The following is an 8,615-nucleotide window of genomic DNA, read 5'->3' as shown; positions in this document are numbered from 1 at the left end:
ATTCATTCTTTATTTATACGATTTGGATATGAATGCACAAAACTTGATCAGTAAGTTTATGGATGACATAAAATTAGGAGGTGTTATTGATAGCGAAGACAGTTACAACTTATGGAAGTGGGCCGAGAAGTGGCAAGTGGGTTTTGATACAGATGAGTTGATATATTTTGGATGGTGAAAGCAATGTAGGACTTATACAGTAAATGGTAGGGAGTGTAATGGAACAGAGGGACTGCAGAGGCATTATAGGTAGACACAATGATGAAAAAGGCATTTAGCATGCTGGCCTTCATCAGTCAGGGCATTGGGTATAGAAGTTGGGACATTATAAGACAATAAGATATAGGAGCAAAGTTAGGCCATTTGCACCATTGAGTCTGCTCTGCCATTTCATCATTTTCCTCTCAGCCCCAATCTCCTACCTTCTCCTCTTCTCCCTTCACGCCCTGACTAAACAAGAATCTATCAGCCTCTTTCTTAAATATAATCAATAACTTGGCCTCCATAGCCACCTGTGGCAATGAATTCCACAAATTCACCACTCTGGCTAAAGAAATTCCTCCTCATCTCCATTCTAAATTAACATCTCCCTATTCTGAGGCTGTGTCTTCTGGTCTTAGACTCCCCCTCCATAGGAAACATCATCTCTATATCGACTCATTCGAGGCTTCTCAACATTTGATAGATTTCAATGAGTCCCCCCCCCACTCCGAATTCTTCTGAATTGCAGTGAGTACAGGCCCAGAGTCATCAAATGCTCCTCATATGATAAGCCTTTCAATCCCAGAATCACTTTCATGAACCTTCTTTGAACCCTCACCAATGCCAGCATATCCTTTATGTTGGAGTTTTATACGTCAGTGAGGCTGCATTTGGAGACCTGGTACAGTTTTGTCCACCATTTTATAGGAAAGACATGGTCAAACTGCAAAGACTGGAGGAAACATTTAAAAGGATGTTGCCAGGACCAGAGAGCCTGAATGATAGGAAGACAATGGCCAGGTTGGATCTTTATTCCCTGGACCTTAGGGAAAAGAGGGGTGACCTTATAGAGATGTTTAAAATTATCAGAGGTATAGATAAGTGGACAGTGACAGTCTTTTCCCCAGGGCAGGAGACTCCCAAACTAAGAGACATAGCTTCAGTGTGAGAGGGGAAAGATTTAAAAGGGTGATGGGTATATGGAATGTACTGCCAGAAGAAGTGGTTGAGGTAGGTATTATAGAATGGTTTAAGAGGCACTTGGAGGTGCAGGGCTTAGAATGACATTGGCTGAATGCAGGAAATTGGGGACGAACTGTGTAAGCATTATTGTCAGCATGGACTCGTTAGGCCGTGGGGCCTGTATCTATGCTGTATTGCTCTATGACTGTACCCTCTAAAATTTTACCTTTTCCACTGTTACACACACAAAGTGCTGGAGGAACCCAGCAAGTCAGGCATCACTGATGGAAATACAATCGTTCGTAAATAGAACGTCGACGTTTTGGGCTGAGAACCTTCTTCAGGACTGAGAGGAAAGGGTGAAGATGCCAGAATAAAAAGATGTGGGGAGGGGAAGGAAGCTCTCTGCAGGGTGACAGGTGAAGCCAGGTGAGTGGGAAAGGTAACGAGTTGGAGAAGAAGCAGTCTGATAGGAGGGGGGAGTTGACAATAGGAGAAGGGGAAGAAGGAGGGGATCCAGAGGGAAATAATAGGCAGGTGAGAAGAGGTAAAAGGTCAGCGTGGGGAATTAAGGAAGAGAGGGAGAGGAGAAAGTTTGTTTACCAGAAAGAGAAAACAATACTCATGCCAGCAGGTTGGAGGCTACCTAGACAGAATACAAGGTGTTACTCCTCCACCCTGAGGGTGGCTTCTTCTTTACACGATAAGAGGCCATGAACCGACATGTCAGAAAGGGAATGGGAACTGGAATTAAAATTTTTTGCCTACTGGGAAGTCCCACTTATGGTGGATGGTGCAGAGATGCTCGATGAAGTGGTCCCCCGATTTATGACGGGTCTCACCAGTGTAGAGGAGGAGAGCAGTGGACCCAATTGACGACCCCAGCAGATTCACAGGTGGAGTGTTGCCTCACCTGGAAGATGCCTGGGGCCCTCAATAGAGCTGAGAGTGGAGGTAAATGGGCAGGTGTGACTTGCAGGGATAAGTGCTGGGAGTGAGATTGGAGGGGTCAGGTGAATGGACAAGGGGATCACAGAAAGTGGAAAGCGGTGGGGCTAGGGTGTGTGTAAAAATATGTTTAATGTTGGGGTCCCTTTAGAGATGGCAGAAGTTGAGCAGAGTGATGTGTTGGATGCAGAGGCTGTTGGGTGTTAGGTGAGGATAAGAGTAACTCTATCACTGTGAAGGCGGCAGGAAGATGGGCTAAGTGCAGATGTACAGGAAATGGAGGAGATGAGGGTGGAGGGAGGGAAACCCCATTCTTTCCACTGTTGGCTCAGCCTTCATTTAATATAGATGATTTTGACATAGCGGTGGTCGCTTCGAAGTGATCATTTTTATTTAAAGGTCATGGGCCTGTAACTCCATCTCTTATCTTTCTACAGATGCTGCCTGATCTGCTGAGTATTTGCAGCTTCTTCCGTTTCAGCTTCAAATTTCCACCCATGTTTTGCTTTGAGCAGAATCGATTGATGCCGATGAACGTTTGTAGTCATGTAATCAAAGGGGTGACTTCAGCAGGCACTCCCCAGGGAAGGGGACAAGTCACAGGACTGGCCCAAGGATGTTACAGCCCAACTCTGGCCTACGCTCACTTAATGAGGCTCTGCGGCAAGACTGGAATTCCTGGACATTGGGCTGGTTCCAAAAAGAGGCAAAAGACATGTGGGATGCAAGGAAAAACATTCCTCCTGCAATGAATATGACCTGGAATTTACCGCCTGTACAGACCGTGGAAGCAAAACGCTCTCAGGAAGATAATGGTTAAGCATGAGGAAGCATAATTTGCAAAGCTTCAGGAACAGGGCAAGACAATGGAACTGAAGTGACTGCTCCTGCTGGGATTCAACAGAATTAGTATCCAAGTAGTCCTCACTGCAGACAGCAGTGTCGACTTTACTGGTTTCTAATTCATCATTTTGTTTCCTTATCTACACTTCTCTGAGATTAAATTTCCACCACCCTACTTAATTACAAAACATGGGTCTCTATATGGACAATACTATGTGGGTCTTTGAACCTGCTTCCCCATCGTGAAGCCATAAGTTCTCCCCCTTGCTGTTTCACTGCTTTCAACTTGGCGAATGCTGGCCATTTTAAATTAGCAGCAGAGGCAACAAAACCTCAGGGAGCAGACTTGCCAATGTTAAGCCCGATATCAGGAGAATGTAAAGATTGCCACAGCTCTCTTCAGTATATAGACAGTTCCTGAAATAACTCTGACAATCTTAATCGATCAGCCAATGTCAGTCATGAAACTCAATATGACTCATCATGTTCTGTGTATTAACTCACTCCCCTTGCTAAGTGAGCATTAACTGCAATCTTCTTACGTTACATTGAGGTATTCTGAAAACAAAGGTGGTATCAAATAGATGCAGATCTTGTCTGGTTTCCTGCCCCTTACTTCAGCTTTACTCTTGTGAGATAACACACCCTAGAAATACAGTTATATCAAGAAACTAAAGACTTATTTGAACAGCGATGTAAAATCCTAGAGTGAGAGAGTGGAACTTATTAACTCATAAAAATGCATTGCAATTTTGATTTCTAAACTCTATTTGAGGTATGTATTCTCTTTTATTCTATCATCTTTCTGACTGGTCAAATCATTTTCAAATGTATTTCATTATTCTACAGTTGGAGCTGCCTCTGGCTCTTCTTTTATTTTTATCCCATATGGTGTGAAGAAACGGTGCTGAGAAAATTGCTTGGGGGCAGCGAGGACCAGAGACTGTCACGAGTTCACCACTAGAGCAGCTAAAACCCTTTCATATCCCCGCTCCACCAATCACTAGTATCTTGTCAGACAACATCTCTATTGTGGGGGAGTGATTTGCCTGCAACGTGACCTCACACATGTTGTGATGGTAAAAGCCTGTGTTTGTTGCAAAGGAACTTACAGGTTTGTTGATCTGTGCTTTGCCTTATGTAAGAGATACAGTATACCATATGTTTGACGCAATCTGTCCACTGGAGCTATTTTTCTCTTCCTTATCTTCTTTGTGCCATCTTTTCTGTCCCTTTCTACATTTCCTGCTTTTATGTTATGTTTTTCTTTCTCTTCCTTTAGGGTCAGGCTTTCACTGAGACTTCAATCCTACCCTACAACAACTGGGCAATTTAGATGTAGGTCATAGAGGTCACAGAGCAAAACAGCTCAGGAATGGGCCCTTCACCCCAAGGTGACTGTGCTGACACTAATCCAGACGAATCCCATCTTCCCGCACAAAGTCTATATCCCTCCCCTCCCCGCCTATCCACGCGTTTCTTCAACTGCCTCTTAAACATTGCTTTTGTATTTGCTTTCACCACTTCCCCTGGCAGCACCTGACTGTCTGTGTGAAAAGAAAACTATTTGTCTCATAAATCTTCTTTAAATCTCCTCCTTGCATCTAAAAGCAACGTCTCCTAGTAGTTAATATTTCCAGCCTTGGAGATAGACTCTGACCATCTACCCTATTTATTCCTTTCATATTTTCATATATTTCTGTCAGGTCACCCCTCAGCCATCAGATCTCCAGGGGAAACAATTCAAGTTTGTTCAACTTCTACCTATAGCTAGTACTCAGTAATTCAGGTGACATCCTGCTGAATCTCTTCTGCATCTGATTCAAAGCCTTCTCATCCTGCAGTGACAATGAGCAGAGCTGCACACAATACTCCAAATGTGGCTGAACCAAGTTTTATTCAACTGTAACATGGCATCCTGACATTCATATTCAACACCCCAACTGATAACGTATGTAAGCTCTAAGTATGTTGTACATCTTTCTTTACCACTTTATCTACATCTGTTGCCAGCAACCAGTATAAGCTACTTAAGCAACCCACACAAAATGCTGGAGGAACTCAGCAGGCCAGGCAGCATTTATGGAGAAGAGTTAACAGCCGCTGATTTGGGCCAAGACCCTTCATCAGGACTGTTTATTCTTTTTCCATAGACACTGCCTGGCCTGCTGAGTTCCTCCAGCATTTTGTGTGCGTTGTCTGGACTTCCAGCATCTGCAGATTTTTTCTTGTTGGTGATAAACTACTTAATCCTGACCTGAGAGTCAGGAGTCAGCACTTCAATTCTATTTAAAGGTCTGTGATTTGCGGTATGTGGTAGGCTGGACAAAATTCTAGAATTAGTTCTGACTCAAAAACAAAAAAATGCTGGAAGAAACCAGCTGAGGAAAGATAAATAGTTGACATTTCAGATCTGTGACCTATTGTGAGAAATGTGCAGTTCTTTGTTTCAGATTTCCAGCTTCTGCAGTTTCTTTGTTGATGAACACGTATCACTGTTGGCTGTTCAATAAGTTTACACTTGGGTTAGCAAAGCTTAGAAACGTCACTATTAAAACAAGAAATATAAGAAGCTACTTCTTGCTGATACTTTCATTTGAAAACTAGGAATTAAAAATAGTATTAGTACATCACTCAACAGTTTTGCAAATTGTCCAAAAGTACATCATAGCCAATGACTCATTTTTAAGGTGGAGCCACTGTAGTTACACAGTTAAATACAGAAAAATGTTTCATATGCAAGGTACTACAAAATTGATGGACATCCCTGTTGTTTACTGATTTGTGTGCACTGATTATGGATAGACCAAGGGAAGACATGGGGAGAACGTATTGCTCTTCTTTGGAGTTAAAATTAAATGTTAGATATTCTCACTAGATTCAGCTGAAAGAGATTCAGTCCAGGCAGCATGACCTTAGTGCACAAGTAGTTGTGTAAATTTACTTTTCTCCATAACAAAATGTAAAAACATATTGCAGCAACCAGTCTGCCCTTGCTCTGTGCAGAATATAAGTAATGTGAAGAACCCAAGTGTCAAGAAGCTGCTATGAAGCAACCAGTTCAGGCTCACCGTGGTTTCTGCCAAACCTGTCTGGCCCGTCAAGCAGCGACTACCAAGCTTAGATCTGCTTAAATATCCAAGTGCCAGTCTATTGCATTCCTATTAATATCCCCCAGCACGTCTTCAAAGTGAGGAGAATGCAGAAGGAAGGAGATCACACCCATTCAACTCTGTACATCGATGTCATTTCATGACTAGTTTCATGCTGGCAGGTTCAGGTTTTAATCTCCAATAAGGCTGTACTTGTGCAGTATTTTCCAACCCATAAAGAATTACCTCCCTCCTTTGTTAAAGCCGACGAGATTGATTTAAGAGACATACAATTTTGCGTGATTTTTTAAAATATGATATTGATTAATTTCCAGCAATCCAGGTAAAGAGGAAAGGATTGGCACTAATTACATTGTTCTTTCAAGAACAAAGATAAGGACAAAGCTTTCTCCTGCAGTGTACGGTGCGGAGCCCAATTATATCAGGCTGCTCTTCCTGATCACCAGCTGAACTCCGACCTTCCCTGCTGCAATCGACTGCCTAACACACTACTGGCTAACAATACTACAGACACCACCTGAAGGTGGTATCGAGGGTTGTGCCAAACTTATGAAAAAAAGTGAGTAAACCAACAAGAGTGATTGCAGATATTTTAACCTTTATCTAAAGAAACACCCATCAAATCCAAATGAAAAAGAATTTTAACATATGACTTTTCAGACATTTTTTAAACCATAAAGTCATAGAGAAACAGAAACAGGCCCTTTGGCCCAGCTAGTCCCTGCTGAACCATTTAATCTGTTTACTAACCATCGATCTGCACCGGGTCCGTAGCCCTCCAAACCCCTACCATCCATGTACCTAGAAATAATGAAAGCAATAACGTCACATGCTGAATATTAAAAATATTTTTGAAAAAGAAGATTACTGAGGGAAATTCCTAGAATTAGGTTCTGAGCTGTAGCAGAGGAAGAGACGGGGAGTGATGCCATTCTAGGCTTGTAACATGGACTGTTCCATGTAGCCGACAAAAAGGCCAGTACAGCTGGGACCCTCGCGAGTGCTCATGGCTACACCTTTTGTTTGATGGAAATGAGAGGAGCCAAAGGAGAAATTACTGAGAGTGAGGTCTAGTTCTGCTAGCCATGGGAGAGTGGTGGTGGAGGGGAACTGGTTTGCTCCGTAGTCCGGAAAGAAGCCGAGAGCTTTAAGGCCGCCCTGATGGGGGAAGGAGGAGTATAGTGACTGGACATCCATAGTGAAAATTAGACGATCGGGGCCAGGGAGCTTGAAGTCATTGAACAGATCAAGTGCGTGTGAAGTGTCATGTATGTAGATAGGAAGGGACTGAACGGGGGTGGGGGGGGAATACTTTCTCCTTTCCACAGGGATCGCTCCCTATGCGATTCCCTTGCCCACTCTACCTTCCCTCTAATCTCCTTCCTGGTACTTATCCTTACAAATAGAACAAGTGCCATACCTACTCCGACACCTCCTCCCTCACTTCCATTCAGGGCCTCAAACAGTCCTTCCAGGTGAGGCGGTACTTCACCTGTGAGCCTGTTGGGGTCATTTACTGTGTCTGGTGCTCCCAGTGTGGTCTCCAGTGTATTGGTGAGGCCTGACATAGATTGGAAGACCGTTGCACCGAGAATCTACTCTCTGTTCACCAAAAGATGGAGATCTCCCAGTGGTCACCCATTTTAATTCCACTTCCCCTTTCCATTCCCACATGTCAATCCCTGGTCTCCTCTACTGCTGTGATGAGCCATGCTCAGATTGCAGGAGCAACACCTTATATTCCATCTGAGTGGTCTCCAACATGATGGCATGAATATCAATTACTCAAACTTCCAGTAATGCCTTCCCCAGCCCCACTCCCTGCCTTCACCATTCCCCATTCCTATTTTCCTCTCTCCTTACCTGCCCATTACCTCCCTCTGTGGCTCCTTCCTTTTCCCTTTCTCCCATGGTCTTCTGCCCTCTCCTGTCAGATTCCCCTTTCTCCAGCCCTTTACCTCTTTCACCAATCAACTTCCCGGCTCTTGACTTAACCCCTCCCCCTCTCCCGGTTTCACCTGTCACCTGCCACCTTGTACTTCTTCCTCCCATCCCCCCACCTTCTTACCTGACCTCTGCCCTTCCTTTCCCGTCCTGAAGAAGGGCCTTGGCCCCAAACGTCGACTGTTTACTGTTTTCCCTAGATGCTGCCTGGCCTGCTGAGTTCCTCCAGCATTTTGCGTGTGTTGCTCTGGATTTCCAGCATCTGCAGGTTTTCGGGTGTCTGTGGCTGCCTGATACAGCACAGGTCTGGCCTGGGTATGTCACCTGTCCCAGAGCAGAAACCCCAGTTGGCAATAGCCTTGCTCAGGATCTTATAATGCACATTCAATAGCAAAATTTGTCTCCAGCTCCTGCCATCTTCCCCCTCCCACTTCTGCTTGTCAATGAGTGTTATGTTACTCTTCCTCATGGAGCCTGACATGCTGCCAGCCAGAAGCATAATGTTCTATACTTTCAGCAGGTTCAGACCCCTCTGCTCTCACAGAGCTGAGTAGAACTCTTCGGGTAAACCGTCACTTCTGAGACTTTTACTTGTGCTTAGGG

Source organism: Mobula birostris, chromosome 6 (genome assembly GCF_030028105.1).
Source record: "Mobula birostris isolate sMobBir1 chromosome 6, sMobBir1.hap1, whole genome shotgun sequence".
Classification (NCBI taxonomy): Eukaryota; Metazoa; Chordata; class Chondrichthyes; order Myliobatiformes; family Myliobatidae; genus Mobula; species Mobula birostris.
The sequence above is the reverse complement of the archived record's forward strand: the minus strand, read 5'-3'. Positions refer to the sequence as shown.